Source organism: Schistocerca piceifrons, chromosome X (assembly GCF_021461385.2).
Source record: "Schistocerca piceifrons isolate TAMUIC-IGC-003096 chromosome X, iqSchPice1.1, whole genome shotgun sequence".
Taxonomy (NCBI): Eukaryota; Metazoa; Arthropoda; class Insecta; order Orthoptera; family Acrididae; genus Schistocerca; species Schistocerca piceifrons.
Genome location: NC_060149.1, coordinates 509,020,004 through 509,033,181, shown reverse-complemented (window position 1 = coordinate 509,033,181; position 13,178 = coordinate 509,020,004). Strand labels below are relative to the sequence as shown.

At 42.0% G+C, this 13,178-nt stretch overlaps 1 long non-coding RNA gene across 1 annotated transcript in view; it reads left to right on the top strand.

The window, feature by feature from the left end:
• LOC124722328 overlaps positions 1 to 12,598 on the top strand; it is a 296,890-nt gene extending 284,292 nt beyond the window's left edge. The window contains exon 3 of the long non-coding RNA XR_007006448.1: positions 12,313 to 12,598. This is a non-coding gene — a long non-coding RNA (uncharacterized LOC124722328). The remainder of the gene's footprint in view (positions 1 to 12,312) is intronic.
• The last annotated feature ends 580 nt before the right edge of the window (positions 12,599 to 13,178 follow it).

Genomic DNA, 13,178 nt, shown 5'->3' with positions numbered 1-13,178 from the left:
CCGCAGCAGACGCCTGGTTCATGCACCCATGCTGACTGCTGTTCATCGGCGACGAAGGCTCGAGATTGCACACCAGTACCGCAGCTAGATACCCGATAAAAGGCGACATGTGGCCTTTTCAGATAAACCACGTCTTATGGTCCATTGGGCAGATGGGCGTTTACGTGTACGGCCCTGCAAGAGTAATCAGAAGGGTGCGGAACAGAGGAGGGAGCGTTATTTCCTGGAAAAAAATTTCATGGCATTCCGCGAGTCATCTCGTCATTCTGTAAGGCAAAGCGAATCAGCACATGTTTCCATCTATCCTTGGGGACCATGTCCATCCGTACATGCAGTTTATTTTTTCCTCGGCGCGAAGACATCTACCAGCAGGACAATGCAATATATCACGCAGCTCGCAGTGCACGTGCGTGGTTCGGAGAGCACCAGGATAAGTTAGCTGTACGCACTGGACCACTAAACTCACCGGATTTAGCCGGCCGCGGTGGCCGAGTGGTTCTAGGGGCTTTAGTCCGCAATCGCGCGACTGCTACTGTCGCAGGTTCGAATCCTGCCTCGGGCTTGGATGTGTGTGATGTCCTTAGATTAGTTAGGTTTAAGTAGTTCTAAGTTCTAGGGGACTGATGACCTCAGATGTTAAGTCCCATAGTGCTCAGAGCCATTTGAACCAATCACCGGATTTAAAACCAGTCAAGAATTTGTGGGTCCATATCGATCGAGTTGTTGGCGCCTTGGATCCTCAACTGAGAAACCTGGCGCGGCTGACCACAGCACTGGAGTCGGCCTGGTCCCACATCCCTGTCGGTACCTTCCAAAAAATCACTACTCTCTTTCTATACGTCCGCGCTGCAAAAGGTGGTTATTTAGTCTGTGACAGATGGTCACATTACTGTGGCTGGACAGTGTATAAGGTCACCACTGGGCTCCACGGAACAAGAACTTCATGATCTACTATTCGAATGAGGAACATTTGTTTAACATCATAACTAAAGCAAACGCATGTAAAGAGGAAACTAGAGAACTCTCGTTACAGTAAGTCGATACACAAAAATAGTACTCAAAAATACTCGTAATTTCAGAGAACATAAGATTAAAATGCCACTGAGGGCAAGTCATCACTCATGAAAGATTAATAGCAAATTTCTGAAAGTAACTGTAAAAATAACAGGTCGCATTCTCGGATTGCATCGTGATTACGTATTTACCTACCGGAGCTCGGCAAGGGAGTGGCACAACCAGCGAATCCAGAAGTTTTTTCTCTGTATTTTTGAAGGGTCAATCAGCGGACACTTTTCTCTCGCGCGACCTGTCGTTACTCTCATTTCATAAACAAGATTTAACTTTGCGAGCATCGTATTTTCATCCATTGCGATCTGGTTTGAAGTACACGCTATTAGCAGCGTTGCAGTCGCTGCAGTCTCTTACTCAGTTCATATAATGTATTTCAACACTGCGTCTGCAGGAGAAGAGGAGAAGCAGGAAAAACGCACTTCTTTCACATACCACATACAAAAAATCGAACAGCAGTTGTGGCACTCACCTCCGTGAGCTAGTACAGTGATTTAAAATGTGTATTCCTTTTTGATGAAATCGAGCGACCATGTTTTCATGAACCTAATTTGGGCACAATTATGATTTCACTCACGTATATCCATAGGACTGTAAATTTCGCTGACACCACTGCATTTCAACCAGATACTACCCCATCACACGTTGCTTGGATTTCTTCTTACAACAGACACATTTCGCTCATTTCCTGGCCTGTCTATTGGTCTGCCTTGTCACCAAGAGTACTTCTGCAACAAGTGTTACAGAACATTTTTCACGTATCCAGACAGGCTGATGTTAAAAGATGAGGAAACATATCGGACGTTCCTGTATTTTGCTGTCTCGGTGTGGATTTTGAGGTTGAGGTTGAAATGTCATCACTGACTGTTAGGTTTCTGCTGTGTCGTCCGAACAAGACACAGCCAGAGCAAAAACACCAGAGACGCAAAGATGCGAGCTGGTGCCAGTGCCATAGAGACTCGCCACTTGTGCGAGTTCCACCAGCGCCATGGGTAGTGCTGAGGATGAAGATATCGACTCCGCCTCGGCAAATTGCCGGTCGAGTACAATCCGCCAATGACAGGATGATAACGGAGAGAAGCCTACTCGGAAGACAGAACAGCAGCTCTCGTCCACTTGGTTATAGATCATCGTCCAGGGTTGACTTAGACAGGGAACGTCGTTTAGTGAATTTAGAAGTAAACAGACAGATGTTGTAAACTGCAATTGCTATATAATGTGAAGTCGGCCGGGGTGGCCGAACGGTTCTATGCGCTACAGTCTGGAACCGCGCGATCGCTACGGTCGCAGGTTCGAATCCTGCCTCGGGCGTGGATGTGTCTGATGTCCTTAGGTTAGTTAGGTTTAAGTAGTTCTAAGTTCTAGGGGACTGATGACCTCAGCAGTTAAGTCCCATAGTGCTCAGAGCCATTTGAACCATATACTACGATTATTTGCACTCACCCATTGAGGGCCTTTTCTTTGTATTATAATACAAGCAGTGTTGCAGGCTTCATTATTCAGCTAGCCACAAAGATAAGTAAATCTTTTCGTCTCATATGTGTGACTTCGTTACTAACTTGCTGGAGTGCTGTAGAACCTTTGTTCTCCTATCCTGTTACCTGACCCTGGGGCATAACTGTGTAATAATGGCAGGGAGGAATTGTCTTAGTGCTGTAACGCACATTAAGGCGTTCCATGAACTCACAAACTCGGCCTGCCATAACAACAGTGGCAACTCGGCCTCCACAGCAGTAGCGACGAGGCTTTTACTGAACTGGCGACGACTGTTTACGAAAGTTTCTTTTCTCGGTAATGCTGTTATATTAGTGCGAGACGTAAACAAGAGGTGTTGTTTAGGTGGTTTTTCCCACAGATTTGCGAATGATAGCTGGTTCTACATCCTCGCTTCAGAAACTCAAATCATGATCCTATAACACACCAATAACCCTCAGAACAATGTTAATATAGTTCGCGGACAAATGGAATGTACGCAAAACTCCTCTCCTAATGTTTAGGTGAGGTTTTTTGCTTAGGGAAGGCGCGGTAGAAGTGAAACATTTGTACAATATGGAGCTTATGATTTGAGTTAATGCCAAAAATAATCCTCTGAAAATCCTTTATACTTAAGAACAAAAAGGTTAGTATTCATCACGCTTAGGGTCGCGATAGCTGCGTTAACACAGGCAAGGCAGACTATTCACATTTTCTTCTTCAATTCCAGCTAATGTCATGCCTAACTGTGTGCTCACAGCTGTAATTTAAATGACATGACATAAGCCCGTTTTGACACTCATCTAATTCACAGCCACCCTTAAAACATATGAACACCTAAGATAACATGTGTTAAACAAAATGCGATAGTATGAGAACGTAGTTGCTAATGGCGAAATTCTTGAATAGATGCTCATCGCTTTTCTTGGCATGGCAAGAAACCAGAGAAACATTTATCCAAGAAATGCGAAAACTTCTAAAGTTTTATCTCAGACGACTTCGATATCGAAACTGCGCTGAACTCTTTCCTATTGCAGTTCAAGTAAAAAAATTTTCGTTGTTTTCAGTGTTATATATACTCAAATAAATTTCGCTGATATTCCATCCTAAACTCTATACAAGGTGAGCCCCAATTCCACATCAAAATTTTCAAAGGTTTTTCAGCGATGTTTTCTAAATAAGGGACCTGTAGCTCATTACAGAGTAAGAAGGTAATTATCATTTATTCGGTTTAAAATCCCAGTTTCAGTGAAAATACGTTCGCAACAGTGATAAATCCTGTAATATGCTATCACCAGAACGGAATAACCCGGTTTATTGTAGGCACTTAGGTACAGGTGCAAACGTACTGTAATATGGTTGTTCGTGAGACATAGTTTCATTTCATTCAATCAACAGGTACACCAGTATAGCATATAACTTTTCATCAGTGAACCTACAATGAAACCCAACCAGAGACGGAACTGAGCAATAGCGACTGCAAGCATGAGGGCGAAGAGTAAAGTTGGCGTTAGCATTGTCAGCAGCAAATACCGTGAGGGAATGGGACAGGATTGTTTCCAAACAAACCACACATCATATACCGTCGACACTTCGGATGTTGAGCAGATTCTTCGACGCAACACGGATACTAAGATAAATGGGAGTGACAAATCAAAAGTATGCAATTACTCCGTAACGAGGTACTGGAGACGACAGATGCCTTATCAATCCACTCAGAAAATATTCCTCAACAACCATAAAAAATTTAACGGTAGAGTTTGGTTACATCCTGTACATTTAAAAGACGAATAAGCAGTTACAAATTTCCCATCTAATTTTTATTTTTAAAATCCAGACATATAAATGAAACAGCACGACTTTTTTGATAGTCTTTGTTATGACAATTGGCCTTTCATACGAAAAAATAAATAACCTCTCGGCATTACTGAAATTCCTGGAATACTTGATCGTTCTCAAACTGGGAAAAAACAAACCTTTAACTTGAAAAAATCGTTTAATCTAGGCAGAGTATACGATTAATTTTTTGTATTTGAGAAATTAAAACTGTTTGCTGGACGGAATCTCGAACCGGAATCACTATCTCTCCCGGTCAGTACGCTACCGAATTTCCTCTGTGTATGAAATTTTTATGCAACAACACGAATTGATCATGATGATGTGGACTTTCTCAAACAGCGATCAGTTCAGCTGAGAATAATGGACCCAAATTTACTTCAAACACATGTCAAAAATGGAACAATGCTACGTTTTTACGTCGAAGATAGGGTAGCAGGATACTACTGTGCTATCTGGAGATGGGAAAATAGTATAGCAGGAGAGCCGAAGAGCTTCTGTAAAGTTTGGAAGGTATGAGACGAGGTACCGGCAGAAGTAAAGCTGTGAGGACGGGGCGTGAGTCGTGCTTGGGTCTCAGTTGGTAGAGCACTTGCCCGCGAAAGGCAAAGGTCCCGAGTTCGAGTCTCGGTCCGGCACACAGTTTTAATCTGCCAGGAAGTTTCGTATCAGCGTACACTCCGCTGCAGAGTGAAAACCTCATTCTGGATATCTAAATTGCTTGGAAAACTTGTACGGCCGTTTTGTCACAAACGGTCGAGTATCTATAGATAAGCCGAGATACTTGTTCGCTTATTGTGACTCCTCTTTTAATGACCTATGTTTCTGGGAAATATGGTTATGGCACTTGTATTCTCCTCGTTCGTGGTACAGTACGACTGTGCAGGAACCATCAGGTCATAAAGTTTGTGACGTGTTTGTGGGAAGACAGTTCTATTCAGAGAAAAGCAACCAACAAACTGATGCGTACACATATTAAAGTACCAGATATAAAAATATCTACCATTATAACCGTTACACCCTGTATAAGAAGATTTTATCAGTTTTTGCTGCATTGTCAGTCAAACTACTATGCGTAACCTACGTCAAGTACTTCATCTTGTTCACAATTTGTGCTAAACATTGTACACGAAAAATTGTATTTTATTTTTTTCTGAATATCCACCTATAATGCTGTATTGTTTTGAAATATTAAAAACTAAATAATAACTAAACAAATCGTAAGATGCCTTTATGATCAAATTCAGGTAGCCAACAAAAATGCTTTATAAGACTGATAATGGTTGTTTTTTGAGCGATTTGACTTTATTAATCACAAGGATACCAATTCAGTATATGTTATATGTGATGTACCTAATATTTGTTCAGAATAATTTTCTGGTGTCTAAGGACACTGGCTGTTGTCAAGCACAATAAAATGACCTTTTGCTCCGTTAGTAGATAACCGTTTAGTTTTGTCTGTTGTTTTGCTTTCCGCAGTTTTATATCTGCAAGTGAGCAGCGTTTCATTGTGGGTGAATCGGCTGATGTAGACATGGCTGATGTGTGGTGTTGGTAAGATCTTAAGGGACCAAACTGTTGAGGTCATCGGTCCCTAAGCTGACACGCTATTTAATCTAACTTAAACTAACTTACGCTAAGGACAACACACACACACCTATGCCCGGGGGAGAATTCGAACCTCTGACGGAGGGAGCCGTGCGGACTGTGACAAGACGACTAAGACCGCGCGGCTACTCCGCGCGGCGGCCGATGTGCAACTCGAGTATAGAGACGGGGATGTAATGGAAGAACGGCTCAGCGTGTCTATGGAAAGGTGTTTCTGTAAAGGAACTGGTCTGTATTGTATGTACTCTGCAGTAGCAGTATTGTTGCAATATTCTTTATTTCTTTATTTTTCTTTAACTGCTCCTGTAAAAGTGATAAGTCACAAAAAACGATAGAATATTTAACTGAATGGTTAATAGCTAATACTGTTGATCAATGGAAGCGCTTTCTTCACGTAGACCTCACCCATCCCGTATTGCAAGCAGCTGCACTGGCATGTAGGCATTTTCAGCGTCAAACATTCACTGAGGTAATTTGGCAACACCTCATGGATTACTGCGTAAAGAGCCAGTGATCAAACACAGTTTTAAAACAGTTTTTTAACAAACCAGATAAAAGTTCGATCTCATTCCATAAAGCGTGCCTCAGTATTGCATTAAAACTTTTGATGTGGCGAAGAAAACATTATACACCTCTATGGGTAGAGGCTATACTCAACAGCCGTACCAAAATAATAATTGACTCCTTCTACTGACCCCCCGACTCAGATGATATAATAGCTGCACAGTTCAAAGAAAACTTGAATCTCGTTACAAATAAGTACCCCACTCATAGTTATAATTGGTGGAGACTTCAATCCACCATCGATTTGTTGGTAAAATACATATTCAAAGCCGGGGGTAGACAGAAAACATCTTCCGAAATTGTACTAAACGCTTTCTCTGAGAATTGCTTTGAACAATTAGTTCATGAGGCCACACGAATTGCAAATGGTTGCGAAAACGCACTTGACCTCTTAGCCACAAATAATACTGACCTACTAGAGAGCGTCAAAAAATGGTTCAAATGGCTCTGAGCACTATGGGACTCAACTTCTGAGGTCATTAGTCCCCTAGAACTTAGAACTAGTTAAACCTAACTAACCTAAGGACATCACACACATCCATGCCAGAGGCAGGATTCGAACCTGCGACCGTAATGGTCTCGCGGTTCCAGACTGCAGCGCCTAGAACCGCACGGCCACTTCGGCCGGCTAGAGAGCGGCGGATACAGTGACTAGTGAACACAAGGCCATTGTAGCGAGGCTCAGAACCATATCAACCAAAACCAATAAAAATAAACGCAAAATATATCTATTTAAAACAGCAGATAAAAATTCACTTGATGCCTTCCTAAGAGAGAGTCTCCATTCCTTCCAAGTTAATTATGTAAATGTAGACCTGATATGGCTCAAATTCAAAGATACAGTATCGACAGCATCAGATAGATTCATACCGCATAAGTTAATAAGAGACGGGACTGATCCACCATGGTACAAAAACACGTCAGAACACTGTTGTAGAAACAACGAAAAAAACATGGCAAATTCAGAAGAATGCAAAATCCCTAAGACTGGGTAAGTTTCACGGAAGCTCGAAATTTAGTGCTGACGTCAATGCGAGATCCTTTTCATAGTTTCCATAATGAAACATTGTCTCAAAATACGGTAGAAAACCCAAAGATATTCTGGTCTTATGTAAAGTACACCAGTGGCAAAAACAGTCAATACCGTCACTGCGCGATAGCGATGGAAATATTACCGAAAATGGTGCCACTACAGCGGAGTAACTAAATACAGTTTCCGTAATTCCTTCACGAAAGAAGAAGGAGTAAATATTCCAGAATTCGAAACCAGAACAGCTGTTAGCATGAGCTACATAAAAGTAGATATCTTAGGTGTTGCGAAACAACTCATATCACTTAAGAAAGGCAAGTTTTCCGGTCCATACGGTATACGAATCAGGTTCCTTTCAGAGTATGCAGGCACAATAGCGCCTTTCTTTGCTATCATATACCATAAAACAGCTCACTTGACGAAAGATCTGTTCCTAAATACTGGAAAGTAGCACAGGTCACACCAACATTCAAGAAAGGAAATACAAGTAACCCACTGAATTACAGACCCATATCTCTGACCGCAATGTGCAGTAAGATTTTGAAGCATATACTGTACTCGAAAATTATGAATCACCTTGAAGGAAATGATTTATTGATACATAACAAACACGGATTCAGAAAATATCGTTCTTATGCAGCACAGCTATCTCTTTATTCCCATGAAGTAATGAGTGCTGTCGACAAGGGATCTCAGATAGATTCCATATTCCTAGATTTCCAGAAGGATTTTGATACCTCCTGGGTTCGATTCCCGGCGGGATCAGGGATTTTCTCTGCCTCGCGATGACTGGGTGTTGTGTGATGTCCTTAGGTTAGTTAGGTTTAAGTAGTTCTAAGTTCTAGGGGACTGATGACCATAGATGTTAAGTCCCATAGTGCTCGCCGGCCGGAGTGGCCGTGCGGTTCTAGGCGCTACAGTCTGGAACCGAGCGACCGCTACGGTCGCAGGTTCGAATCCTGCCTCGGGCATGGATGTGTGTGATATCCTTAGGTTAGTTAGGTTTAATTAGTTCTAAGTTCTAGGCGACTGATGCCCTCAGAAGTTAAGTCGCATAGTGCTCAGAGCCATTTGAACCATAGTGCTCAGAGCCATTTGAACCATTTTTTTATTTTGATACCGTTTCTCATAAGCGACTATTAATCAAATTGCGTGCATATGCAGTATCTTCTCAGTTGTGTGACTGGATTCGTGATTTCCTTTCAGAGAGGTCACAGTTCGTAGGGATGGACGGTAAATCATCGAGTAGAACAGAAATGATATGTGGCGTTCCGCAAGGTAGTGTCAGAGGCCCCTTGCTGTTCCTGATTTACATAAATGTTCTAGGTGATAATCTGAGAAGCCCCCTTAGATTGTTTGCAGATGACGCTGTAATTTACCGTCTAGGAAAATCATCAGACGCTCAATTCCAATTACAAAATGATCTAGAGAGAATTTCTGTATGGCGCGAAAAGTGGAAAGTGGCACTAAACTAAGAAAAGTGCGAGATCATCCACATGGGTAACTAAAGGAGATCCGATAAATTTTGGGTATACGATAAATCACACAAATCTAAGGTCTGTCAGTTCGACTAAATACCTATGAATTACAATTACGGCCGGCCGAAGTGGCCGAGCGGTTCTAGGCGCTTCAGTCTGGAACTGCGCGACTGCTACGGTCGCAGGTTCGAATCCTGCCGCGGGCATGGATGTGTGTGATGTCCTTAGGTTAGTTAGGTTTAACTAGTTCTAAGTCCTAGGGGACTAATGACCTCAGAAGTTGAGTCCCATAGTGCTCAGAGCCATCATCTTACAATTACGAGCAACTTAAATTGGAAAGATCACATAGATAATATTGTGGGTAAGGTGAAACAAAGTCTGCGCTTTGTTGGCAGAACACTTAGAAGATGCGACAGACCCAGTAAAGAGACAGCATATATTACACTTGTCCGTCCTCTGCTGGAATATTGCTGCGCGGTGTGGGATCCTTACCAGGTAGGATTGACGGAGGACATCGAAAAAGTGCAAAGATGGGCAGCTCGTTTCGTGTTATCGCGCAATAGGGGATGAGAGTGTTACTGATATGATACGCGAGTTGGAGTGGCAGTCACTGAAACAAAGACGGTTTTCTTTGCGGCGAGATCTATTTACGAAATTTCAATCACCAACTTTCTGTTCCGAATGCGAAAATATTTTGTTGACACAAAACCTGCATAGGGAGAAATGATCATCATAATAAAATAAGAGAAATCAGAGCTCGAACGGAAAGATACTGCGTGAAGAATTTGACAGAGCACTGAAAGACCTAAATCGAAAGAAGGCCCCGCGAGTAGACAACATTCCATTAGAACTACGGATGGCCTTGGGAGAGCCAGTCCTGACAAAACTCTACCATCCGGTGAGCAAGATGTTTGAGACAGGTGAAATACCCTCAGACTTCAAGAAGAATATAATAATTCCTATCCCAAAGAAAGCAGGTGTTAACAGGTGTGAAAATTACCGAACTATCAGTTTAATAAGTCACGGCGGCAAAATACTAACACGATTTCTTTACAGACGAATGGAAAAACTGGTATAAGCCGACCTCGGAGAAGATCAGTTTGGATACCGTAGAAATGTTGGAGTTGGAACACATGAGGCATTACTGACCCTACGAATTATCTTAGAAGATAGATTAAGGTTCAAAATGGTTCAAATGGCTCTGAGCACTATGGGACTTAACATCTGTGGTCAACAGTCCCCTAGAACTTAGAACTACTTAAACCTAACTAACCTAAGGACATCACACACGTCCATGCCCGAGGCAGGATTCGAACCTGCGACCGTAGCAGTCCCGCGGTTCCGGACTGAGCGCCTGAACCGCTAGACCACCGCGGCCGGCTGGATAGATTAAGGAAAGACAAACCTACGTTTTTAGCATTTGTAGACTTAGAGAGAGCTTTTGACAATATTGACTGGAATACTCTCTTTCAAATTCTGAAGGTGGCACGGGTAAAATACAGGGAGCGAGAGGCTATTTACAATTTGTACAGAAACCAGATGGCAGTTATAAAGAGTCGAGGGGCATGAAAGGGAAGCAATGGTTGAGAAGGCAGTGAAACAGGGTTGGAGCCTATCCCCGATGTTATTCAATCTGTATATTGAGCAAGCAGTAAAGGAAACAAAAGAAAAATTTTGAGTAGGAATTAAAATCTATGGGGGGGGGGGGGGGGGGTGAAATAATAACTTTGAGGTTTGCCGATGACACTGTAATTCTGTTAGACACAGCAAAGGACCTGGAAGAGTAGTTGAATGGAATGGACAGTGTCTTGAAAAGGAAGATATGAGATGAACATCAACGTAATAGGGGAGAGAGTGTGGCAGATATGATACGCGAGTTGGGATGGAAGTCATTAAAGCAAAGACTTTTTTCGTCGCGGCGAGATCTATTTACGAAATTTCAGTCAGCAACTTTCTCTTCCGAATGCGAAAATATTTTGTTGAGCCCAACCTACATAGGTAGGAATGATCATCAAAATAAAATAAGAGAAATCAGAGGTCTAACAGAAAGGTTTAGGTGCTCGTTTTTCCCGCGCGCTGTTCGGGAGTGGAATGGTAGAGAGATAGTATGATTGTGGTTCGATGAACCCTCTGCCAAGCACTTAAATGTGAATTGCAGAGTAGACATGTAGATGTAGATGTAGACATGTAGACGTAGATGTAAGATAATGGAATCCAGTCAAATTAAATCAGGCGATGCAGAGGGAATTATATTAAGAAATGAGACACTTAAAGTAGTAAATGAGTTTTGCTATTTGGGAAGCAAAATGACTGATGATGGTCGAAGCAGAAAGGATATAAAATGTAGACTGGCAATGGCAAGGAAAGCGTTTCTGAAGAAGAGGAATTTGTTAACGTCGAGTATAGATTTAAGTGTCAGGAAATGTTTTCTGAAAGTATTTGTATGGAGTGTAGCGATGTATGGGAGTGAAACATGGACGATAGATAGTGTAGATAAGAAGAGAATAGAAGCTTTCGAAATGTGGTGCTACAAAAGAATGCTGAAGATTAGATGGGTAGATCACATAACTGATGAGGAGGTACTCAACAGAATTTGGGAGAAGAGGAATTTGTGGCACAACTTGACTAGAAGAAGGGATCGGTTGGTAGGCCATGTTCTGAGGCATCAAGGGATTACCAATTGGAGGGCAGCGTGGAGGGTAAAAATCGTAAAGGGAGACCGAGAGATGAATACACTAAGCAGATTCAGAAGGATGTAAGTTGCAGTAGTTACTTGGAGATGAAGAAACTTGCACAGGATGTAGTAGCATGGAGAGCTACATCAAACCAGTCTCTGGACTGAAGACCACCACAACAGCAATAATACTGTTTGTGAGGGAAATTCTTGAAAACAGTTAAATAACGGTTATGATCCCGTTATCTCAGTGATTATTGTAAAAAAATATTTTGTTTGAAATCTTTTACTTTTTGAATTCTTTCGTTAAGATGAAACAGTTTTCTTTACCATAAAGACAGACAGCAATTGTATGTTTACATTTAGATTTTTCATATATGTACCTGAAAATTATTTAACGTTCAGATGTATAAATGTCCATAGTATTTAAGGTTTCAAATGCTAAGTCATTCAGAATTTTCCTTCAAGAAAGGAATATTTCTCCATTTTTGATAAGTATTTCACTGTATTGAGGAACACGAGACAGAACGCCGGTATCTGAAATTATAGCTCACTATAATGGAAACATTGTTTTGTTGCAGGTGCTGGGAACTCTGAAACGCTGCAGTACCGAAGTTAGAAACTGGACTGGAAATTTTGAAGACAGTCAGAAGACTGTGAAACCACTGTTCCTCAAACGCTTGGCAGCGGCTGAAATTGAAGCAGAGCAAGTGAGCGGTGTTCGTTGTGTTAATTTGTTAACCGGACTGCAGCATTCTGTTCTTATTTTTTACGTAGACCGATTATCTGGGATGATAACCTACTGAAAAATCGTAAAACGCTGTACTATGAAAATTGTGTTACTAAATAAAGAAAGATAAAATTTCGATACGCAAATGGCAGTGTTGTCCCGTTTCTTTAATCCAGTCACCTATGAGAAAATAGTATTGTGTGTGTTGAATGAGAGTGCCAAGAAAGAAATTCCAGACTCAGTGAAGTTTGTTGGTAAAGCAGTTCTTTGTCGACGGACAAACATAGTGAGCTGGCGTGGTAATAACGTAAGTCACTAGATTCGTATTCTGGAGGAGGAGGGTTGTAATCCACGTACTGCCCTCCTGATTGTTTCCCCTAATTAATCCAGGCGAGTGTCTACCTGGTTCCTTCAACAAGGTTTCGATCTGTTCGACCTGAAAATGGTTCAAATGGCTCTGAGCACTATGGGACTTAACTGCTGAGGTCATCAGTCCCCTAGAACTTAGAACTACGTAAACCTAACTAACCTAGGGACATCACACACATCCATGCCCAAGGCAGGATTCGAACCTGCGAACGTAGCGGTCGCTCGCTTCCAGATTGTAGCGCCTAGAACCGCTCGGCCACCCCGGCCGGCATTTCGACCTGGTCACATCCATTTAGAACACTGGATGTAGTCAAACATCATAGCAGTAGATGGACGTGTAGGATTTGT